At 36.8% G+C, this 26,001-nt stretch overlaps 1 non-coding gene across 1 annotated transcript; it reads left to right on the top strand.

Annotated features, from left to right (window-relative positions):
• Positions 1–5,780: 5,780 nt before the first annotated feature.
• LOC141703256 (small nucleolar RNA R71) lies at positions 5,781–5,887 on the top strand. Its single transcript, XR_012567422.1, has one exon. It is a non-coding gene; the product is annotated as a small nucleolar RNA R71 (small nucleolar RNA).
• Positions 5,888–26,001: the final 20,114 nt, after the last annotated feature.

Raw genomic sequence — 26,001 nt, 5'->3', positions numbered from 1 at the left:
TATCTGGCAAGAGAAAGAAGCTGGGATGATACTGACAGTGAAGATGAAGATGAAGGAAATCTTGCTCTTATGGCTATTGATGGAAAAAGCTTCATCGTCAAGAATAGAGGTAAAACTTTCTGATGCTGAAATGGTTTATCATCTAAGAGGTAACTTAGATTGTGCAATCGTGATAATGAATGTTAAGTTACAGATCACAGACCTTGAGAAAGAGGTTCAATGAATTAAGACTTGTGCACATTAATCAAGGCAAATTAAAGAACATGTATCTTTTTCTAGAGAATAGAGTTGGACTGTTATAGAAAACTCGAAACTATTCTCAAAGACAAGATCACCGGTCTTGAGACTAAGGTTAGAGCCTACTTCAATTCTTGTTCGAAGGCTAAAGACGTTCTACAGTAAGCAAGCTGTTAATCAAACATCTGGAATAGGTTATGATTACAATGCTGCTATTGGAGAATTAGGGCATAAACTCCCCTCCTCATGTCTGTGCTAAAGGGAGGGAAGTACCACATGTGCTTAAGGGTGTTGATGAACCCCTCTATAAAGCATCAATTGCTGAACCATTTGATGCGACCTCTTCTGTTATTCAAGAAGAAATACGTGCTGAGGATCATGCTTATGAGAAGATTGTTTCCAAGTCAAGTGAGTCGAAAGTTCCAGTCAAAGTTGTGAAAGCAACTGAGACTAACTCAGACACACATGAGTTGGATAACAATAATGCCATGTCTACCATGCATAAATTACCTGCTGTTAATCACTCTGATAAAGCATGTAGTGTTGCTAATTGTATGTCTTGTGCTTTTAATGTGATGTATGCTTATTTTAATGGTAAGCATGTGTCTAATGATAAGAGTACTACTCGTCAGCATGTGAATAACAAGAAGCATGATAGGTCTAAGACTGCTAGTCCTTCTAAGGCTAGAAAGGAGACATTTGTGCCTAAGCTTAAATAGAAATTTGTTAAGGCTGTTTACAAGGTCAATGTTCAGTCATTGAGGATGTTGAGATCGTTAAAATTAAAATGTTGTTTTGCCTGACAAAGGACAATTCTACAAGTATGCCGGGCCAACCAAGTTTGGGTTCCGAAGAAGGTCTAATCCATCTGAAGTGCAGGGCATTAACAGGTGTAACCGTAGTGTGGATTCTTGACAGTGGATCATCAAGACATATGACCGGAGATAGAGCCCTGCTATCAAATGAGGATTGAGAAAGCTGGCCCCCTGGTTACCTTTGGAGATAACAGCAAAGGTTTATCTGAGGGATATGGCTGTTTGCAAGCTGGGAATGTTATCATTGTAATTTTGTATATTGTGCTAGGTTATTATCAGGAAGCAGTATCTAACATATAGCACCAGTGACGAGACTTGAGAATATTACGACATATCAGACACCTGCTGCACATTACACTTGGAATTGTACTCTAGTAAGATGTGTACAAGTGTACTCCTGGTTGGTAAGTCAAAAGAGGAAGTCAATGCACCACAGTTCATGGACTTTGCAGCTGCAGATCTATTGGACTATGCAATTTCTTCTTCACAATCTCACTTCAGGTTGGTATGAACTAGTATACTGCTCAAGCAATCGTCAAGGACTGGTATGGCACTCTAACAGAAGTTATAATTTTATATGAATAAGTAGAGTCGTCATATTAATAACTATCTTATCACTAGGCACAATCATATTGTTTTATATGTGCAGTGATATATTGATTATGCAACATAACAATTAGTATCTAAAGTACTTGACAAGTATCGGTCAATGATATCTTGTTAACATTATGTTGCAGATATTTGTAAGTTTTTGACATGAATGAGAATTACTTAGACTTTACCCTAAGTGATCATGTTTTATCAAAACCCATTCATATTGAAAAACAAAATCAAACTTCTTTCTACATTAGTGATTTCTTATGTCATGTAAAATCTTTTAAATCACTATTGTAAATCATTTTCTCTCTATTACCATATATTCTGTGTTACAGGTTCAGTCTCCAATGGCTTTCTTTCATTGACAGTCATGAGGTTGAAAACCCACAACGTCTATCCCAGACTGTAAAGACAAACACAAAAACAGAACCAACCAACACTCTCTTACCACTAAATGTAGTATGAATGAGGCGTGAGGGAGAGTGCCTAGTGCACCATATAAGGAAGTTCTGTAGTCAACCCAGTAGCTTTGTCTCCTACATAGATGAGTAGTATTTAAACCGAGACAACTGCTAGCCCCCCATACATCTTCTCCAAAAGATGTAATGGCTGAAAAGGCACAAAAAACAGTTACTAGATTCATTCTCTCAACAGGGTGAGTCTATTGAATTTTGCCTATCGGCCAAGGTATCCGATGTAGTGTCACCACTTCAAACATAAACAATTCTTGATGCACAAGGAGAGGTTACACACACAAGGATGAGTTGACGGAAACAAGAGTTTCGACCATTTTAAGGTCAGATTCGATTGTTTCAAGGGTTCGTTAGTGGACCAATTGCCTTAAGGTGTTAGGAGAGGATACTGATCCAAAAAGCCATATTGCTAGTGGTCAGTGTCTACCTCCCCAGGCTTAAATCCCCTGGATGCATCTGCGGATAGTGGATCTGACATAGGTGCAGATCGGCAACTTGTTGATAATGATTCAGATATTACCTGATAAGTCACAAGGAAGTGTCTTCACAGACATTAGAAGGGAACTTTGATCTTTATGCTAAAATCGTTGGATCATTGTTTACCTTCCCAGAATTCAAATCTGGAACCCTAAAAGGGAAACTAGCAACTTGTAAATTATGACTCAGATTCATCTGACGAGTTTAACAAGGATGGGGATTTGCGAACTCCTATTGCACCACCTGTGACCTCCTTAAGGATGGCTAAGGTGATTTCCTTGCAGGTACAGCTGGAATATGGAGCTATGAGAGGAGTGATACACTTGTGAGAAAGAGTGTAAACACGAGTGGAGAGAAGAGGTGAAACACATGTGAGGTACACTAACAGAATCACACACTCACAGTGAGGAAGAAAGAGAAACTACTTGTTATTTCTTTTCCAACCAAGTGAAATATGAGAACTCCTTCAGACGACGGCATACATTCCTTCTTTAAGGGGGAGATAAAGCTTAAGTAAAAGTTTGGAGGATTCCTCAACTAAGGGGGAGAAATAGCAGAGAGTAAGAAAAAGATCCTAAAAATATGTACACTACACCACACCATTGTTGTTTGTAACTACGGATCCTATTGTACGGGAGAGGTGGGTAAACACAAGGTGATTTTCTAGTAAGGGAAGAAGCTGTTAGGGGAGTACTATTGGTTTTTATCTGCGGATCCTATTGTACGGGAGAGGTGGTAAAAACGAAGGTGATCTTCTTTAATCAGTTGATTCTCATAGGGGGAGAAGCAAGAGATATGGGCTTCTCAACAGGAAATGTGGTTGTACAAATGAAGATGGAAAACTACTTGAAGATATGTTCAGTCTAGAGGAACATCTACTTGGAATCTGGAAATGTTAAATCTCATCCCGAACTTTTCTGCTATTTACTTTGCATGTATGTTTATATCTTTTTCTTATTTGTTAGTTGAGTTATCCTCTAGGTATTTGTGTGTTATTGTCTAACAAACAAATAGGGGGAGATTGTAAGTCATATGTCATAGCCTATTTGTATATTCAGGATTCAACTCAACTCAAATAAGAATGTAATAAGTAAATAGTGGATCGACCGTCAGAGAGATCTCGCAAAGTAATATATGTCAAAGGATTCAGAAACAAGGTTCATCTACAGACTTGATGGAGTTATTCACTGGAAGAAGTTCAAGAAGTTGATCATGCCTCAGTGATATAAATCAAGATCGTGGATTTAATCAAGTGACAGAGATCTCGTCAGAGTATCATTAATTACAAGGATTTAATCTGAAGAAAATCAAGCGTCAAAGTCAAGACATGAAGAAACGTCACGGAAAGTTAGTCACTCATGAACCAGACAGTACATCGAGTGTCAACGTTGAAGTGGTGGAATTGATTCATTATTTTCAGTGATTTTCAAGAAGATCTGCAGAAGGATGGGTGCTGCTCAAGACTAGAATTAATTCTCTATTAATTAAATTAAGGTCATCTAATTTAATTAAGAAAATAAATTATATTTGTGAAGAATAATTTATTTATTAATTGAATTAATTGATTAATTAATTCTGAATGAATTTTCGGAATTTTCAGAATTTAAATTGGAATTAAAATCTGCATTAAATCAGCAAGACAATTGAAAATGAACTAGCATGACAATCAGGATTGTCATACCGATTGTCATGCTAGGCCATTTTCAATAGTCTCCACCGAAAGTTACACTAGGAGGAATGATTGTCTTGCTAGTTCTTCTGATTGTCATGCTAGTTCATTCAGATTGTCTTGCTAGTTCAATGAGATAGTCTTGCTAGTTCATTTGATAGTCATACTAGCTCAACTCATTGTCCTACCGAAAGTCTTGCCAGCTATAGGATTGTCATGCCAATTCAATTCTATTCAGCTGTTGATTAAAAAGAAGCAGAGAAGCAGCAACTCAACAATCCAGAAAAAAAGAAGTCAAGAAAAAAGCAGAAAAGAAAAATAAGAAGAAATATTTCATCTGTTTCATCTGCATACTTCAAGATTAAATTTCTAGATTGTAAGTAAATCCAATCCACTAGAAATCTTTATCTTGCTCTTGTGTAACAATCTAGCGGATCAAATCCCTAGAACTTAATCTCAAATCGCGTTTAGCATTTGATTCTAATTATTACAAAATAGAAAAGTTCATGTCGAATTTATTCTAGATTGTGATAATTGATTTGAGATTAATACCTTGTAATCGATACAGTTGTTGTAACACCTTTCAAGTTTAATAATATTTTTATTTAACTTGAATTTTGTTCACATTTTTTTATCCCATTTATTTCGATTATTTGGTACTGTTTGTATTCAACCCCCCCCCCTTCTACAAACAAATTGGGACCTAACAGTGTCTTCCTTGGTTCTTTCGCTTTCCTCCTTTTGCTTCTCTTCTTCATCCACAACTTCAGCTTCTCCGTCTTTCGCTTTTTCAGCATCAGCAACTTTTCCAGATCTTAAGGTAATAGCTTTGACTTGCTCCTTAGCTTCCTTCAACCGATTTGATTTTCCAAGGTCTTGATGGAAACAGCCTGACTTTTGCACAACAGCTTGAGTTCCTCGAAATCAGCACTAGAAGGTGGAGCAGCACCTCCTTGTTGAAAAAATTATTGCCTTTGAGCATAATGTTGTGGTTGCTGGAATCCAGGTGGATTAAACTGTTTACTTACTCCTTGCTGATATGGTTGCTGAATAGCATTCTGATTATTGCTCCAGCTGAAATTGGGGTGATCTCTGTTGTTAGGATGATAAGTAGCTGGCACAGGCTGCTGCGGTCACTGATAATTGTTCACATACTGAACAGATTCATTAACAAGAGAACACTGATCCGTAGCATGAGAACCTGCACAAAGCTCACAGATCATAGCTATCTGATTGACTCCATAGGTGGCTAAAGAATCGACCTTCATAGACAACGCTTGGAGTTGCGCTGCAATAGCTGTAGCTGCATCAACTTCCAGAAAACATGCTACCTTTCCAGACATCATCCTTTGAGTTGGGTTTTGATGCTCATTTACAGCCATAGTCTCAATAAGATTATAAGCCTCGGTATAGCTTTTGGCCCACAAGGCGCCTCCAGCTGCTGCATCGAGCATTGGCCGAGATTGGGCCCCCAAACCATTATAGAAACCAGTGATCACCATCCAGTCAGGCATACCATGATGTGGACACTTTCTCAACATCTCCTTGTAGCGCTCCCAAGCTTCGCACATAGATTCTGTTGGTTGCTGCGCAAACTGAGTAAGAGCACTCCTCATAGTTGCAGTCTTCGCCATTGGATAGAACTTCACTAGTAACTTTTACGCAAGATCTTGCCAAGTAGTGATGGACCCAGCTGGTTCAGAATATAACCAGTCCTTAGCTTTATCCCTCAGAGAGAATGGGAAAAGCCTCAGCTTGATAGCCTCATCAGTCACACCATTATATTTGAAAGTACTGCAGATCTCGACAAAATTCCGGATGTGCATGTTGGGGTCTTCAGTCGTAGCACCTCCAAAAGAAACAGAATTCTGCACCATCTGAATAGTGCCCGACTTGATTTTAAAAGTGTTGGCCTGAATAGCCGGATGAAGGATGCTTGACTGAATATCATCAATTTTAGGCCGAGAAAAGTCCATACGAGCTGGATCTACCTGAACTATACGATCACCCATGATTAATGGTTCTTTCTGCTCACTTTCTTTATCCGAATCTTCAAAATCTATCTTCTCCGGAATATCAAGAACTTCGTCTGTCTCCTCAACCGTATCTAAAGTCCTCTTGCGAGTACGAGAACGTGTTTGCATAAACGCTCGCTAAAGTACCTGAAACACAACCAGAAACAATAAGTAACACGTCTTAATCAATGAGTCCTAATGACCACTGATGGTAAGTACATAAACTAAACAAATACGCCGAGTCCCCGGCAGCGGTGCCAAAAACTTGTTAGGGCGGAAAACACGCGCTAATAATTCACGCAAGTATACACGTTCGCAAGTAATATAGAATAATTTCTAGTTTGTTCCCACAGAGACTCAGATTAATTATGTTCAATTAACACTTACTCACCAATGTATGATTACTTCTCAATGTCAAGATAATAACACATAGATTTGATTAACTAATTATTAATTATAATTAACTACGAGAATTAAACACTTACTTGATACTTGAATTAATAATATTACCACACATATGAGATCATAACTTCATTACTACTTTCTTCAATAGTTATTGTTATTACCCTTAGCATGTAACGGTGATGATATTAATCGAATAACACGAAACTGATAAAAGCCAACTTTCGTTGTACTAATACCATTCTACCAAACATCCATAATTACGATAGAAGTTGAATAGGCATCAATTATGTTGAGACCCTATATGTATACAGAATTTGACAACATAACGATTTAAGCACAAGTTATTCCTTATGATTACACAGGGTAAGTAAAACGGTTAGAGTTACCCACTAATCATGCATACACATACATGAACCTATGCTAGCATGGCAAGTTCTAAACCTCAAGATCCACAGTCGTTTCACAAGAGATTAACACCCTATCTTATATGTTCGCGACACACATAAGACGAATAAGCACAACCAATACTAGATATCATACAATCATCACACACTAAGGTATTAAACAACTAACTAAAGAATTCCATAGTAAATCCGTTACAACCCCATGATCACGATTAGCCCATGATTGAACTCATCGTCACCATGGGTTCATATGAAAACATGAAAATAACACATGAGAATAATTAATAAAACTACTTATATTAAACCAGAGTACGTCACAAGAGTAAATAGGTTCAAAGTAAAGAAAACTAGCATCCACTGATACAACGAATAAAAGAATCACAAGAAAACTATGCTTCCTCTTTATTGCGATGTTCTAAACGGGTCTTCTTCCTTATCTCCTTGCTCCTCGATTAATACCACCACTTCACACACGTGAAACATCTCTGAAAACTAGGTATATAAGAGCCCCACAAAACCCATCCATCTCGGAAGTCAAAAGTCCAGCAGAACAAGAACTCTAAAAAATAAGATTTTTAATTTGCGCCCCTGAGCGGCCGCCCAGCAATCCTGAGCGGGCGCCCGGCTTCCTGAGCGGCCGCCCCGCCAGGCTGAGCGGGCGCCCGACACCTTTCTGGAAAATTTGTTATTTTGCTCCCGTTCTTTGCTGCATTCCACTCCTATCTTCCCACTCGCAATGCCAAACACATACTAAGGCTTATTCTTGATGAAATCTCCCCACAAATGCAAGTAATATCCTGAAATGCACAAACACTAGAAAAATGCATCAAATACGCAAAATACTTGATTTCAAGACATCAATTCAAGCCATTATAAGACGTTCTAAGTGGTATAAAATGCCACTTATCAAGTATTTTGAGGATAGAGTTGGAAAGTTTGGACACGAGGTAAGTAAAGTACTTAACTGCAACACAAGATTTATTATTTGAACCAGTATTTTGTGATTGTCGATTTTCTATTACTTTGTGATTATGGGAATGGTTTATAGTTTTGTGGCTTTGTGTAAGTTGATATTGTGAAATTGTGATAGCATATGTTGCTAATTAGTTATGAGATTATGCATATGATTAATTGGAAAAGGTAAATGTATATTGAATTGTGCCATTGTTACGAGAAGATGAGTTTATATTAAGCCTTTTGTAGGCTCGTGAGGGTAGCCCGTTACGGGCAGGCTAGGTTCGATTATCGAATATGAGTTGATCTTACCTCCTTCATGTTAAGATCTATGTGATCTAAGATCTATGTGATCTAAGATCTATGTGATCAGATACCACAGAGCAAGGCCGCCTTAGGTCTTGAGCTCGACGGGGCAACGATGGAATAAGGTATACAACGAGCCACTCTGTTGGTAATGGCGCCAGAGGAGGTTTCCCATGGTATATTATGTGATAAGAAAGCCTTGCAGGAACATGTCGAATCAAACAGTGTGCACTAAATAAATGCATTGGGATCATAAAGAATTAATATAAGAGAAAATGCATTTATACATGATGAGTTACTTATGTGTGTTATTTATCTTTAGTTACTTTACTTATTGAGCGAAGTAGCTCATAGTTTTTCTTGTGTTGCAGGCAAGGGTAAAGATAAAAATAAGTAGATATGGGACCGAGCTGAAGCAGAACCTTGCCTAGATGATGTACATATGGCTACTTTGACCTGGGGATGGCCTATCTATATGTTTTTCTATATGTCACCTAGTAATGACACGTTTTATAGTACGTTTTTAAGTATGGTTTGTATTAAAGAATAAAAGTAGACTTTATTTGTGTGTAATGGGGTTTTGTTGGAAAAAAAATGTTGAAGCTTATATGATGAAATCGAAATGTTATCGTAGTATATTTTCTTTTGTTAAGTAATTCGCGTTGTGGTGTTACACACGGTCTGCAACAACAGTGCATTAGAGAATGTCCTAACATGATTAGCGGGATCTCCAATGCCATCATAAGCTTTGATAGTGGGCATCTTGAACTTCCTTGAGATATGGGCATTCATTATCTCTTTAGTGAATGGTGGAGTAGGATCATCGGGATCTCCAAGGGGGAGAAGGTTGCTCGGATCAGCCCTTGGGACTACAGTCCTTCTTTGTGATAAACCATCCAGGTCTTTGATTGGAGGAGGATTTCTCCCCCTAGGTGGTAGTGGGGGTCTAGGAGCCTGGTGCGCCTCCAAGTCGCGCCTCAGCCTTAGAATCTCAGCCTCGTGAGCCCTGATTCTCTCCTGCACTTCTTGGGAATTCGTCCCTCGGGTGCTCCTAGGACGTTGGTTACCATCAAGCATCGGCTCTTTTCCAGTATGTCTCCTTCTTGGGGCCACTTCATCATCCGAAGATTCGGGGTCTCTCTCAGTATAAGGACCAGAAAATTCCTGATCCTCCGGGATAGGAGCCAAACCTTGTATGTAAGGGGGTGTTTATCCCCGTGCTTCACTCCGTCCAGCATGTCCACTTCCTCCAGTCTCGGGGTAAAGGGGCATCCCATAAGGGGGGTTAGTGGTCACAATAGTTGAATACTCATACCCAACGGGTCGAGAATTCACAGGTGTATGTAGCTGTTGAAGTTGAGGATTCGTCCCTTGAGGAGCTGGGGGAATCGTCCCTTGAGGTTGAGGTTCAGTTGTCCCTAACTGGGTTCCTCCTTGGGTGGCGGAATAGGTTGAATGCGGAGGTACCTCTACGGTTGACGAAATCGTTTGGGTTGTCCCTGCTGGTGTTCCCCCTTAAAGGGCGCTGCTTCCTCTCCGTGTTCTCGCCACGGTTGTTGTTCGATTTCCACAGACGGCGCCAAATGTTATGGATCAAAAACTAAGGTATAATAATTGTTGTATTTACTACTAGTGAACGTGAACTTCGAGGCTCGATTTGACTGCTCTTGTGTTTCGTGACTCGATCTGCCTTAACAAGATGCCTACGTACCTTGCTGTATGCCAAAGATCAAGTCAAAAATGTAGTTCTGATCTGTGGGGTGAGGCCCCTTATATAGATGTTGGGAGTCCTTGAATTGGACTTGGGTTAGGAGACTTGGTGGTCAAGTCTCAGAATTAGAATGGACTTTGGAGTCCTAAGAGGTAGGAAGCTGATTCCTTATCCCACGAGGTTCCTTGGAGGCCAATCTACAAGGATTTATTTCTCCACTAGGACTCATCTTATGGAAAATTCTTTATATAAAATTTGTTTCCTTTAAATTTTTAGAAGTGATCTCAAAAAGTTTCTAAAATTCTAAACTATTTTATGGTATTATTTTTGTGATTTATAGATTTATATTTTTTAATTATAAAAATTCTTTTTCTAAAGTGATATTTGATTAATTAGATTAATAATTTTTCATTTACCATGATACCCTTGCATGCAAAGATCAACTAAATTGAAGGGAGGGGTATTGTTGTCAAATCCAACCCCACTAACTTCACTTTAACTAGTCAATTTCCTAAGTTGCCCTTGCATGCAAACCTTGTTAGTTTTAGGAGAGGGATAAAGAGGTAAATTGATAATTCCAATAACATCAACACCACCATATCAACATATTGAATCATTTTCTCCACTTATACACTCCAACTCACTCTTCTCCCTCCTCATTTCTCTCTCTCGGACGAAGCCAAGCCCCCCCCGCTCATTTTTCTTTCATCTTTTCTTCCAAAATTCTTGCAAGAAACCCTTCTTTAATCCTTGATCACTTGTTTAGTAAGTTAAATACTAATTGTACTACTTGGTTAAAGCTTGCATGTTGAGTTTTGAGTAAGCCTAATGTTAAAAACCTTGATTCTTATGAGTTTAAGGTTCAAAATAAAGGCAAAACATCAAGAGTGGAAATGATCAATGGTTGAAGGACTTCCTTGCCATTTTATATTATCAATTCACTCATTTCCATTCGGCAATGACTCTTTAAGAGCCAAATGGAGTAGAGTTTTGTGATCTTTATTTGTGATTAAATGCTATGTGAAGAAGTCTTGCTTGCATGTTGCTTTAAAACTAAATTTTGATGGATCGTGATCTTTAAAACCCTTGCATGTCATGAAATACTTGTGATATTGCGTGTTAAATGATTGCATGTGGATTTTACATTCAAAATTTTAGAGTACTAGGAGTGCATGTTAAAAACTAGACTATATACATGATTTTGGCTTTAAATTCGATTATATGCCTTGATTACAATTTAATTTGATAAAAATGAGAATACTTTTATTGACAAATGTTCTACTATGTCAAAATATAGTATTTACAGTGGGTTAATGTATAACGACTCGTGTATTTTCGAATTATGTAAATATGTGATTATTATGGAAATTATTAAATAAAATATCTGTATTGGTTTTGACTGCCATGTGTTGTTTGATTATTATCTAGGTGTGATTTATGATGTATCGGGTTGTTCGCGTGATTAATTAAGGAATTGTATTGAATTGTTCCACTTTTAAAGTGGATTTAATGCAACTTTATTTGTATAAATATTTGAAATGTCTCTAAAATTGTTTTTATGATTTTATAATTTCAATAATTATTTTTAGGATTTTATAAAATTGAGAAATCAATATTTTATTAATTATTTATCTTTAAATGATTTTCTGAATGCTTTTATTTGTAAAATCCATAATTAATTCAAGAATTCTTCAAAAATTATGAAACTCATATTTATTTAAGTTTGGAATATTCTGAGAATTTTAAAATTATTTTTGAAATTTTCGGGATTAATTTTACCCGCGCGTTGTTTCATTTATTTGAGAAAAACGGGTATAAATTGCGTTTTAGAAATTATTTTAAAATTACAGAATTTATGTTTTATAAACTTCGGGATATTTATAACTTTTTAAGACTACTTTCGTAATTTTCTGGCATTGTTTAAAGTGCAATTCGGTTCGTAAATTTGTGAGATTCGAAACAACCGGGTCTTAAAAGCTCGTAATTATCTTTTCAAAAACATGTCGGTTTAATAAGCAGGGGGACACATGTTATATCCTTCTTGCAGCATCTGTCAGCAAAATAAAAATAAAATAACAACACCCCCTTTTCTTTTATTTCGTTCATTCTCGAACTCTCTCTAATCTTTTTCTTCTCCCTATTTCCTCTTCCCCGTTCCTCTCTGTTCGGGTGAGTTCCAGCCGCTATTTTTTCGGCTATCCCTGCTTTGACTTTGCTGCCACCACCGCCCATCTCCGGTTGGTTAGGTTGCTTAGCTCTGTTTTGCCTAATTATATCCGTAAATATATACATACATATGTATGTATGTGTGTTCAGTTGGGTGTGTTATTGTTGTGTCGCCTGCTATTCTGTTACATGCTATTGGGTTGCTTCTGTCTTCCTGATTGTTTTGGTTTCCGGTTGCCGCCATTTGGATTCTGATCAGGCGACCGGATGTGTGTGTATTCGGTGCGTGGCGTGTGCTGTTTTGGTTGTGATGTTTCTGCTCAGCTGTTACTCTGTTTTTCCTCGTTCGCTTATTTTGGTTGTTGTGCGAGTATTGATTTAGTTTTTAATTTTCTGTAGGAAAATTTATTGATTATTTTAATGAAATAAATTCACTTTGTACAGATACTCGATATTTAATCGGTGGAATTAGTGACGGAAACCCGGAATAATCGGTCACCCGTGAATTTTACCGCCGTCGGCGATGAGCCTCGGCGAGCCGACGGTGTACCGTGATGATACGTTCTGAGTCCTAAACTTACAGAATAAATAAAATAGTTCGTATGATTATTTTCGGAACGAAAACTACTATTTGGTTTTAAAAGTCCTATTGAGCCGTGAATTGCGAATTGTGAATTATGAACTGTAATGATTGGATTGTTTGAGTGGTTGATTGTTGTGATAGACATCGATGATGTTTCGACGGGTTGTCCGATAAACAAAGGGGACGCTGTCCGATTTCCGGGAAATCGGACTACGGAATACGGGAAGCGTATCCGAGGATTATCGGGACGTCAAAAGAGTATAAGTAAATACATATATGTATGTTTTATATAAAACCTGATTGTATGTTATAGTGAAACATTTTGCCAAAACTCAATAACCCTAATTTCTTAAATAACGAATATACGAATTTTGTAAAAACGAACACGGGATCGATTTCGAGAATGTGAACCCTAATTGTTGTCTGTTTTATTCTAATATGAATAATTACGAGTCGGGTTTAATATTGTTGGGTGAGAATTAGTATCGAGGATATGTCAAACATACCTAGACGTCTAACGTAGGGTATTTGGACCCTGTAGGTTATAGTCGGGAACTTGAAAGTGGACGATGGACTAAAATAACCTAGTGGTCAGTCGACGAACTCAGTAGAGTTTCAACAGAAAGACCTGAGTGTCGAAGTCGAATCCAATGGGATCTACTGGTTGGACGTTAAAGCCTGAGCGATAGAGTCGGCTCAGAGTTGATCAGTAATAGTTATAAAGCCTTGTAAGGCAAGTTTTTCTGAACTTTTCTTCAAGATATATTACCAATGTTTTCGAACTATTTCATAACATGTCGCTATTAATCAAAATAACTCCTGTTTTACATTGCAAGTGCTTTAAACTATTAAACCTTGAACCCTGATTTTCTTGATCTTGAGCCGTAAACCTTATTCTTTGTAAACCATCCTTTGTTGATCCTCAGATACAAATCACACAAATATGATACTACTTCCCAAATGTATAACTACCAAACACCAAACACTGAAATAAAATTGTTTGAAAATACAGAAATTTTTATACTTCAACCATTATTAAAAACCTCAAAGAACTATACCTTAAAAAACCATTATTTGTCTAATACCTGATCCTTTTACAGGTTGAAAACCGTTTCTCGTACATGCTTTGATATACCCTTATGATACTCATAAAACGCATTACGCTTTTGTATAAATGCTTTATCAATATGGATTATGATCTTGCTTATTGAATTACATTGTTTTTTTAACACTGAATTATTTTAGAATTGGATAGTTTTCTTATGTGGACCAGATTCGTGGTCAGAACAGATTCGTGGTCGAATTAGGCCAATGTGTGCCTTGGATCCAGTAATTAGAGCAGTGATGTGTGCTTTGCTCGGGGTTAGTGCGTGACTGATCAGCATCCTAACCTTGGTTTTATAACTTAAAATGAATATCCAGTTCTAATAATTAGTTAAAAAGAAACTTGATTCCTTTGAATCATCTCATTTGATCATTTTTGAACCTCAGTTATCGTTATCATGACTTGCTGAGCTAGTTAGCTCACTCTTGCGAATCTTTTTATATATGTTACAGTTGAAAAGGATATGGATGATAGTGAAGTTCCTCAGTCCAAAGTGTGGGCTAAGGTTCCAGTTGAGTTGGATCGAGCTAGCAGAAGCTTCATGGGGTAGAAAGATAGTCAAATTGTACGAATACTTTTATTATCAGATATAAGTTAAATTAAAGGGAAATTTTGTACATTGTAATAAAAGTTAAGGTTGTGGCTTGTTTTCATACTTTAACCTGTTGCGATCCGTGGGTATATAGAGCAGGGTCATTGCAATTAATATTTCATATACAGGTTGAGATATTGTATTTGTGTTGTGGACCCCAGACTTCTGACCCGGGTTTGGAGGGCGCCACAGGTTGGTATCAGAGCTACATGTTATAAGTCACTGAAACAAGCCTAGATTGTCGGGATTGGGTAGAGGGTTAGGATTAGGAATAGGAAACAGAAAGATAAGACGTTGTTAGGATGAGTGCGACTATATAGTAAGTCTTCGACACGGTTCGTGTTGCGATTCGGGATTCTCAGCTTGCGACGTGATTTCCAGACAACGGCAATGGCAGATCTTGATTTCCCGGTGTCATTTGATCATTTGGAGCTTTCCGTTCGAGGATCATCATCTTCTCTCAGATTGGAATTGCACCTTGTTCCTCCACCAGTATTAATGGCACTACCTTCTGTTATGACGGTTGCACTTCTTCAAGCTATTCTACGCTACTTTTCCACCTTTTGATATGAGATTACCTACTCAAGAACCTCCATCTGTTTATTCTTGTTTCACTGGACATTAGGCTGTGAGCGTATCTCTCTAGTTTACCCTACATCCTATTCTATACCCCAAGTTTAGAACTTGTCCTATGAAGCGATTGTACCTACGAGGATGGATTCGAGAGCTACAGTAAATGGTGAGCGCTTGAGTTATAAATAAAGGTGAGACGAAGTTTAGAGAGGAGATTTAAGTGTTTCAGAGGATAGCTGATATCGCGTTAAAAGAAGCCCTTAGTGACTAAGCCACCTGTGAATAAGTATGGGATGAACTAGAAGAATTTTGAAAGAGTAAGAGAGAAAAGTATAAACCTGGGATTTTTGTGAAATTAAATGATGATGATATGATAAATGTGATATATAAAGTAGTAATGTGATGTGATACGAGCAAACTTTGTTCTATGAAATAGACTTATTGACTATTGGATAGCCTGTTTTACTTAACTACTGCAGCGGTAATGTCGGGAGTATTACCAGTATGGAAGCTTTGACGTGAAGCTACGAATAAGATAACATGCAACGACAATTGAAGTTTTCGTCGATTAAGGAAGGCAAATGGACCCGATAAAGGAGAAAAGGTAGATTGGAGTGAACGAACTTTTATGAAATTGTTTTTTTAATATGGTACTTTGTTATAGGTCGGAAGGACAACAACCAACTCATATAGTAAGGACAACCAGGTTTGTGATTTTCCAAACTTTTTAAACAAGTTTTCGAAAATGATTTTCCTTTACAAATTTCTAAAAGCCTTTTCGAATAAAATGATTTTTAAACATTGGTTGTCAAGTTACTACTTGAGTTTCTTGTTTGTTAAAAAGCCCGGATTACCTGGAAGGATGCTGTTTCAGACTTAGTATTGCTAATTCCGAGAACGAAGTAACCTATGATTATGAAGGAGTTGATTATTCCTAACAATAAAGTGCAAATATTGTTTGATAAAATTTACAACATAATTAGCGTACAGAGTAACTATACATTCAATTACTAGGACTATCAGAGTTCGAAAAATTCATTGATTCAACAGAAGCCGAAGCGTGATCGAAGAATATTGGAAAAATTTCCAGATCTCTCTAAAAGCAGAGTATTATTAACAAAAGGATCGTTATGTCAAATGGTACGTGGTTATTCTAAATTAAAAGAGGAATCTCGAAGTTATCAGGTAGGAACGCCATTATAATCGAATTTTTAAGGTATTATATGTGTAGGTACGATGTTAGAGATGCAAGACGTAACAAATAAGAATCTACCATAATGCTTAATTTGCGAAGGCATTTCAGTGTACCTTCTAAAGTTGTTATATGACGTAATTGGGATATGATCGAACGAGCTCGAAAGATGAATACAAATGAAATGTGGATGGTAACCAGTGGTATCGTTCTTGTCTTTAATATTACCGCGTATATCCCTTTTTAATTCCTAAAAATGTATGAACTTCTTTTCTTAATTCTTTATGATGATATCAAAAAGGAAGATATTCCATTCCTTTCAAATTTATTTGATTCCCTCAAGTCTTGCTTTCTGATTGGGACAAACAGTGTTATGGTGAGACACTTTGTCAGAATGACGAAGAGTCAGGTGGGACGCCACCTAATCATGTGCTGTATGCCATATGGTATGAGAGACTGGCCATCTTAAGTACCAATGTGGTTGTCTCATTCATATTCAAATCCTTGTTTCTTCTTTCTTTTCAATTCTAATTTTGTGGAATTTCGAATCCTACTAGTCGTTTCGTTGTACTGTCGTTCTTTGCAAGAAGTTTTCAAACAGAAATCAACGTATCCTGAATCAAGTGGACGAAGTTCCATCTACATCTTAAGTATGGGAAGGAAATAAGGGCACCTGGCGAGGATTGCAAATCACTAGTCCCAGTGAAGAATCCACTAAGAATCAAGGGAATCTACTCCAACAAGGAATACGTTTTCGAGAACGAGAATATGCGATTTTCCTGTGAAATATGTTATTCAGAATACGGATGTGATGATATGGATGATCAGGGTGAATACCTTATGCGTTAAAGTATTAAAAGATGTGGGAGAAACTCAATTGTTTATCTCTCAAAGTTTTGTTGATAAGATGAATTACCCTGTTGAATTGATAAGATTGTGATTAAAGGACTAGCAAGTCAAGAACGTGTAGTTTTTAAATAAGTGAGTACCAATGGTGAAATTGAGAATCCTGGCAATAAGTTGTGTAGAATTGATATCCTGGAAGATAAGAGGATTTGATATTATTCTAAGGAATGGATTGACTACTAAAGCGTGATGTCCAAACAGACCGTCGTGACGAAAAGATAATTCTGAGGATGCCAAATGAGAAGGTGAGGAGGTTCAGAAGATGAAAGAAGGTAACGAATTTGTTAATGATGATTACGGTGATCAAGATATGAGTATTATGGTGATTATGGAATACATAAAAGTCGGAAGCAAACAAAGTTTGAAGATTTTATAGTAATTAAGGAGTTTCAAGATATGTTTTTGGATGAGTTATCAACATTTCCTTCGGATATAGAAATTTAGTTCGTGACTGACTTAGCACTTGAAATGAAGCCAGTGTCCAAGGCCCCGCACAGAATGGCGCCAGTTAAAGTGAAGGAGTTAGCAAAGTAAATGTAAGAAATGCTAGAAGAAGAAGCGATTAGACCTAGTGTACCCCATAAGGTGCACCGGTATTAAATGTTAATAAGAAAGATGGAAGTATATGATTATGCGTCGAGTAGCAAGAGCTCAACAAGTTTACTGTCAAAAGCAAGTATCTGTTACCTCGACCCAATGATTTGTTTGATCAAACGAAAGAAGCAAAGTACTTTTATGAGATTGATTTAAGACTTGGTATTTCACCAACTAAAGATTAAACCAATGGATATATCAAAGATAATTTTCAGAACTAAGTACTGTTCTCGTATCATCAATTGGATTAACCAATATGCTAGTAATATTTGAACTGGATGGACAACACCTTTAAGGAATATCCGAGTAAGCTATAGTTGTGATACTTAAAGTCAACGGAGGACCATGCAAAGCATTTAATGATGACTGGGAAGTTGGAGAAGAAAGAAGTTGTATGAAATATAGTTCTTAGAAAAAATAGTCAATGTAGAGAAGATCAAAAGAGATTCAGCAGAAGTTAAAATTACTATGAATGAAAAGAGACCAGAAACACCAACAAAAGTAAGAAGTTTTATCATGGGTCGGTTACTATTGGAAATTTGTGCAAGATTTCGTGAAAGTTGCAATATCTTAGATGAAGCTAACCAGGAAAAGCAAGAAGTTTTATGAAATAGAGAAGGATGAAGGGAAAGTTTTGCAGAGTTAAATGAAAGAATGGTTTCAGCACCTGTTTTATCAATTTAAAAGTATCAAGGAGGTTTGGTAGTTTATAGTGATGCTTCTCATTAGGGAATAGGATGTGTGTTGATGCAGCACAATAGAGTTATTGTATATGCATCCAGACAACCGAAACCTTATGAGCAGAAGTATCCTACCCATAATTTGGGATTAACAGTAATAATATTCGTTTTGAAATATTTGGGAAACATGATATGTATGGAGAAAGGTGTAAGATCTATACGGGCCATAAGAGGTTCAAGTATGTATTCACGAGGAAAAGCAAAGATAGAGGAAAGCAATAACGGACATAGAAACTATACCGGAAGAATTTTCTATGGAATTTTAGAAGTTGGAATTGGGAGTCAGAGTTTATAATCCAAACAGGAGCAAGGATGGATAGTATGACCTTTCAGTCGAAGTTGTTAAGAGAAAGATAAGGAGATGTCAAAAGAAGATAATGGATCACGATGTTAGCAGTAGTGAGAGGATATTTATGCACCCAGGAGAATGATCACGATATCCCCAGGTTCTCTTCCAGCACTTGGAAGTTACAAGTAGAAGAATTAAGAAATGAGATGCCATAGGGAATTCATAGTATAAAGTATATACTCTATTGAAGAGATGCCAAAATATATGGAAATAAAAGAAAAACAACGATAACCAGGTATAAGAAGGATATTTCAAAATGGATTAGAAAGTGTTGGACACGTCAAAGAATTAAGGTGAACTATTGGAGGCCTAACGGATAAAGCAGACCCAGGGAATGGTTTTACAAGAAGTGAATCGTGAAAGGTACCAGTGATGTTCATGGAGAAAAGGAATGAAATTATAAGAGTATGTACTGATTATCGGGAGTTTAATAAAACAATGAATAAGAAGAAGTGAGACCCTATAAAGAATTGATTACTTATAAGACCTAATTTAAGAAGTGTGTTATGTATTGAGAATTAACTTAAGATATGACCTGAGAAAATATCAGAGATTACGATTAAAGTGAGTTAGAGCATTGCAAGCTCTGATGATATTATGTGAAATGACAAGTGTATCAAGCGGCTCTAAGGAATTAAGGAATGTGGTGTATAAGGAGTATTTGGATAAGTAAACTGTATTTATTGATAACATCCTCAGTTACTCAAGGAATAAGAGAGTCTGCGTGGGATGCCCAAGGATTTTTCTCTAAAAATCAGAAGGAAAACAACTATACGTTGAGTCTTCAAGAATGAAATTTTGACTAGGGTTAACAAAAATTCTGAATTAATCCATTAACAACTACCTAAGCAAAGCTGTATGGTAACAGATGCATTATGCCGACAGAGAAGATTGGATGTAATTAAGACCACCGAGAAATTAATAGACGAATGGGAAAGAGTGGAATCTGAAGTTTAAATACTTAAAGGTGATAATACGTGAATATATAAGACTACTTTTCAGCCTTAACTGATAAAAAATGATAAGAGATGCTTAATTGTTTAGAAACCAAGTGGAAAACGAGCACCGTCTAACATCCTTATGCGGAGAGTCAAAGTACGGAAATAATTTAGGAAGTGTAAGATATGTTGAGAGGTGAAGTTTTAAGGAAACACTGGAACGATAATTTATCAGCAATGTCAACTTTGGAATGCCACTTTACCAAGCTTTATGTGAACGCAAGTGTAGGTCCCCATTTTTATCGAGATAAAGTGGGAGAAATAAAATGGTTAAATTCTAAGTTAATCCAGCACACCAAGAGCGTAATGATATTGATTGAAGTAGCTCAGAGTAAACAAAGAAAGAAGCGGAATTGTATCGAGGGAGAGTATGAATATAGAAATAGGACTAGTAGTATTAGTAAAAATGTTGTCTTGAAAGAGATTGGATAAGTTGAGTAGAAGGGACAAGTTAAGTCCTAAATTTAGTAAACCATTCGAGGTATTGATAAATATAGATAAAGTTGTTCAAGTTGATATTACAGTTATAGCAGTATGTACACATAATGTGTTCTGCGTGTCAATGTTAAGACGATAAGTATCTGATTCGAATCAAGTGATTGATCAGGAGCCAATGGGCTCTTGTCCAAGTTTGTTTTGCATATAGTGATCGATCCAAATTCTTGATCATTAAAGGCAAGTCATTGGAAATGAGTGTATATCTATAGTAAGTACGTTTAAAATCCTCGAGTAGAAGAGTCTACTTGAAACTAGAGTCAGATATGCTTGACAAATATCCTCACTTGTGTAACTAGACCAGATTCTGAGGTCAGAATCTTTTTAAGGGGGGAAGGATATAACGACCCGTGTATTTTCGAATTATTTAAATATGTGATTATTATGGAAATTATTAAATAAAATATCTGTATTGGTTTTGACCGTCATGTGTTGTTTGATTATTATCTAGGTGTGATTTATGATGTATCGGGTTGTTCGCGTGATTAATTTAGGAATTGTATTGAATTGTTCCACTTTTAAAGTGGATTTAATGCAACTTTATTTGTATAAATATTTGAAATGTCTCTAAAATTGTTTTTATGATTTTATAATTTCAATAATTATTTTTAGGATTTTATAAAATTGAGAAATCAATATTTTATTAATTATTTATCTTCAAATGATTTTCTGAATGCTTTTATTTGTAAAATCCATAATTAATTCAAGAATTCTTCAAAAATTATGAAATTCATATTTATCTAAGTTTGGAATATTCTGAGAATTTTAAAATTATTTTTGAAATTTTCGGGATTAATTTTACCCGCACGTTGTTTCGTTTATTTGAGAAAAGCGGGTATAAATTGCGTTTTAGAAATTGTTTTAAAATTACGGAATTTATGTTTTATAAACTTCAGGATATTTATAACTTTTTAAGACTACTTTCGTAATTTTCTGGCATTGTTTAAAGTGCAATTCGGTTCGTAAATTTGTGAGATTCGAAACAACCGGGTCTTAAAAGCTTGTAATTATCTTTTCAAAAACATGTCGGTTTAATAAGCAGGGGGACACGTGTTATATCCTTCTTGCAGCATCTGTCAGTAAAATAAAAATAAAATAACAATACCCCCTTTTCTTTTGTTTCGTTCATTCTCGAACTCTCTCTAATCTTTTTCTTCTCCCTATTTCCTCTTCCCCATTCCTCTCTGTTCGGGTGAGTTCCGGCCGCTATTTTTCCGGCTATCCCTGCTTAGACTTTGCTGCCACCACCGCCCATCTCCGGTTGGTTAGGTTGCTTAGCTCTGTTTTGCCTAATTGTATCTGTAAATATATACATACATATGTATGTATGTGTGTTCAGTTGGGTGTGTTATTGTTGTGTCGCCTGCTATTCTGTTACATGCTATTGGGTTGCTTCTGTCTTCCTGATTGTTTTGGTTTCCGGTTGCCGTCGTTTGGATTCTGACCAGGCGACCGGATGTGTGTGTATTCGGTGTGTGGCGTGTGCTGTTTTGGTTGTGATGTTTCTGCTCAGCTGTTACTCTGTTTTTCCCCGTTCGCTTATTTTGGTTGTTGTGCGAGTATTGATTTAGTTTTTAATTTTCTGTAGGAAAATTCATTGATTATTTTAATGAAATAAATTCACTTTGTACAGATACTCGATATTTAATCGGTGGAATTCGTGACGGAAACCCAGAATAATCGGGCACCCGCGAATTTTACCGCCGTCGGCGATGAGCCTCGGCGAGCCGACGGTGGACTGTGATGATACGTTATGAGTCCTAAACTTACAGAATAAATAAAATAGTTCGTATGATTATTTTCGGAACGAAAACTACTATTTGGTTTTAAAAGTCCTATTGAGCCGTGAATTGCGAATTGTGAATTATGAACTGTAATGATTGGATTGTTTGAGTGGTTGATTGTTGTGATAGACGTCGATGATATTTCGACGGGTTGTCCGATAAACAAAGGGGACGCTGTCCGATTTCCGGGAAATCGGACTACGGAATACGGGAAGCGTATCCGAGGATTATAGGGACGTTAAAAGAGTATAAGTAAATACATATACGTATGTTTTATATAAAACCTGATTGTATGTTATAGTGAAACATTTTGCCAAAACTCAATAACCCTACTTTCGTAAATAACGAATATACGAATTTTGTAAAAACGAACACTGGATCGATTTCGAGAATGTGAACCCTAATTGTTGTCTGTTTTATTCTAATATGAATAATTACGAGTCGGGTTTGAATATTGTTGGGTGAGAATTAGTATCGAGGATATGTCAAGCATACCTAGACGTCTAACGTAGGGTATTTGGACCCTGTAGGTTATAGTCGGGAACCTGAAAGTGGACGATGGACTAAAGATAACCTAGTGGTCAGTCGACGAACTCAGTAGAGTTTCAACAGAAAGACCTGAGTGTCGAAGTTGAATCCAATGGGATCTACTGGTTGGACGTTAAAGCCTGAGCGACAGAGTCGGCTCAGAGTTGATCAGTAATAGTTATAAAGCCTTGTAAGGCAAGTTTTTCTGAACTTTTCTTCAAGATATATTACCAATGTTTTCGAACTATTTCATAACATGTCGCTATTAATCAAAATAACTCCTGTTTTACATTGCAAGTGCTTTAAACTATTAAACCTTGAACCCTGATTTTCTTGATCTTGAGCCGTAAGCCTTATTCTTTGTAAACCATCCTTTGTTGATCCTCAGATACAAATCACACAAATATGATACTACTTCCCAAATGTATAACTACCAAACGCCAAACACTGAAATAAAATTGTTTGAAAATACAGAAATTTTTATACTTCAACCATTATTAAAAACCTCAAAGAACTATACCTTGAAAAATCATTATTTGTCTAATACCTGATCCTTTTACAGGTTGAAAACCGTTTCTCGTACATGCCTTGATATACCCTTATGATACTCATAAAACGCATTACGCTTTTGTACAAATGCTTTATCAATATGGATTATGATCTTGCTTATTGAATTACATTGTTTTTTTAACACTGAATTGTTTTAAAATTGGATAGTTTTCTTATGTGGACCAGATTCGTGGTCAGAACAGATTCGTGGTCGAATTAGGCCAATGTGTGCCTTCGATCCAGTAATTAGAGCAGTGCTGTGTGCTTTGCTCGGGGTTAGTGCGTGACTGATCAGCATCCTAACCTTGGTTTTATAACTTAAAATGAATATCCAGTTCTAATAATTAGTTAAAAAGAAACTTGATTCCTTTGAATCATCTCATTTGATCATTTTTGAACCTCAGTTATCGTTATCATGACTTGCTGAGCTAGTTAGCTCACTCTTGCAAATCTTTTTATATATGTTACAGTTGAAAAGGATATGGATGATAGTGAAGTTCCTCAGTCCAAAGTGTGGGCTAAGGTTCCAGTTGAGTTGGATCGAGCTAGCAGAAGCTTCATGGGGTAGAAAGATAGTCAAATTGTACGAATACTTTTATTATCAGATGTAAGTTAAATTAAAGGGAAATTTTGTACGTTGTAATAAAAGTTAAGGTTGTGGCTTGTTTTCATACTTTAACCTGTTGCGATCCGTGGTTATATAGAGCAGGGTCATTGCAATTAATATTTCATATACAGGTTGAGATATTGTATTTGTGTTGTGGACCCCAGACTTCTGATCCGGGTTTGGAGGGCGCCACATAATGAGTATATTTAAATGGTATTGTGTTTGCATGTTAATATGGATATTCGCTTTGTGCTTGAGTACTCAAAAACGTGATTTAAGTGTTAGTCTTACTACTTTATTTATATAATTTGGTCATGGTGCCTTGGAGTATGAATGATCTCCACCATGCGATAGTGGGATAGATGAGAGTATTAGGTTAGTATTTGTGCTTGGTTAAAGATTAGGTTCATGGTTTATAAGTGGGAGTTAAAGTGGAAGGGATAGTGTAAGGTTTGTGTTTTTCCAGAATGTTGCACTAGTTTGTAGGAGAGTTTTGAATGGGCATTCGTTGGGCATTTGGAGGCCCAAGTCACCAGAAGTTAGGACTTGACCTATAGTTGATCCCAGAAGCTTTAAATGTAAGAAACGAACCCATTTAGTTAGGTGCACAAGTCGAATCATGACATCTGGTCAGAACAGAGGCAGTTTGAGTGAGGAGCACTTTTAAGCTTAGAAAGAGGTGTCATTGGTAGGCCCTCATTAGGCCTTGCTTAGCATTGATACTAGGGAGTTTGTGGGAGTTTTTACAAGCCATTTTTCGAGGTTTTAGAGTTAAAACCAAGGGTATTAAGTGAGTTCAAAACAGGGCAGTTTGAGTGTCACTAGGATAGGGGAGAGCTATCTTTGAGAGTAGGCCCAAGGAGGCCTAAATTGAGCCTTGGTGTAATTACAAATGCACAAGTTAGATTTAGGACCTGAGATTCCACTGTAGAAATTTGAGTGTCAAACCTTGAGTGTGAAATTTGATGGCTCGATAGATAAAATAATATTCTAACTGTTAAGACAAATGGGACAGTCTCTTATGCAAATGGGAGCACATTGTCCTTGTACTTAGATTTCTCATCCTTAGAGGTGAGGCCTGAGTTGACCATTAAGTCTAATGATTAGTAAGAGGAAAGAAGAAGGTTAGGCCATAGGTGTGGCTAAGTGAAATGGATTTTTGCTAGGAAAGGCGCTTCGAGTTTGGAGAGCTAGTTGGGTTGCACTAGACTAGGTAGCACTTCGAGTCAATCGTGTTGGTTGAGTGAGATCATTCAAAACTCAATAGCACACCATTATATCCAAGTTGTATATTATGTGATTAAATGTGTTATGTGATCCTAAATTATTGAGCATAATAAGTGATGAGTAAAGAGTCAAATGTGTAGTTAGGCCTAAGTGCCAATATGTTTTGAAACCTTTAACTAGGTTGTTGTCCCTGTGAGAGTGTATCTTGATGAGGCCTTATATTTTGTGTAGGTTCAGAAGAAGGTAGTAAACTTGCCGTCAAAGTCGAGTAGTGCTCCCGGTTGCTTCCACATCAAGACGAGAGTTAGTCCAGCCTTCTTAAGGCAAGTGTTCCCGGACTTCCTTGATATATTGCAAATGTTTTCCCCTTAGTCAATTCTATGTATTGCAAGTGTCGTAAACCTTTCTTGAGATATTATGCAAGCATTTTTGCCCTCACTTATCTAACTTGTGGATGTGAGTTTGTTTTCCATGTGTGCAAACATCAGCCATATGTGTGTAAAAATTATACAATCAAAATCATATAGAAAAATGAGCGAAGTGGGTAATAATGAGTTGCGGCTGTGTGAAGGCCACACTTAAGTTTACAGTGCAATGCGCATACATGTCACACATGTATCGAGGGCAGTTTAATACATTATACATATCAAGCCAGTAGCGTTCTAGCATGCATGTCAATAATTTCATATTAGAATCTAGCTAGCCATACAAGAATTATATGCTTACAAGCTTTGAATAAAAATTTGCACACGCCTTTGAAATCATTTTTTTATTTATATTTAATAAATTTAACTTACACGGCCAATATATCCCCGCCCATGTACCATATATAGTACAAGGGCGAAAAAACTAACTTAACAAAATGTCAAAATCAATTACAGATATTCAAGTTCTAAGTATAATCAAATGAATAAAACTAGCTTCCGTAGGTGCCACCGGACTAATTAATT

The sequence above is a fragment of the Apium graveolens genome, unplaced genomic scaffold (assembly GCF_009905375.1).
Source record: "Apium graveolens cultivar Ventura unplaced genomic scaffold, ASM990537v1 ctg6390, whole genome shotgun sequence".
NCBI classification, from domain to species: Eukaryota; Viridiplantae; Streptophyta; class Magnoliopsida; order Apiales; family Apiaceae; genus Apium; species Apium graveolens.
Note: the sequence above shows the minus strand (reverse complement) of the source record. Positions and strands in the feature narration are given on the sequence as shown.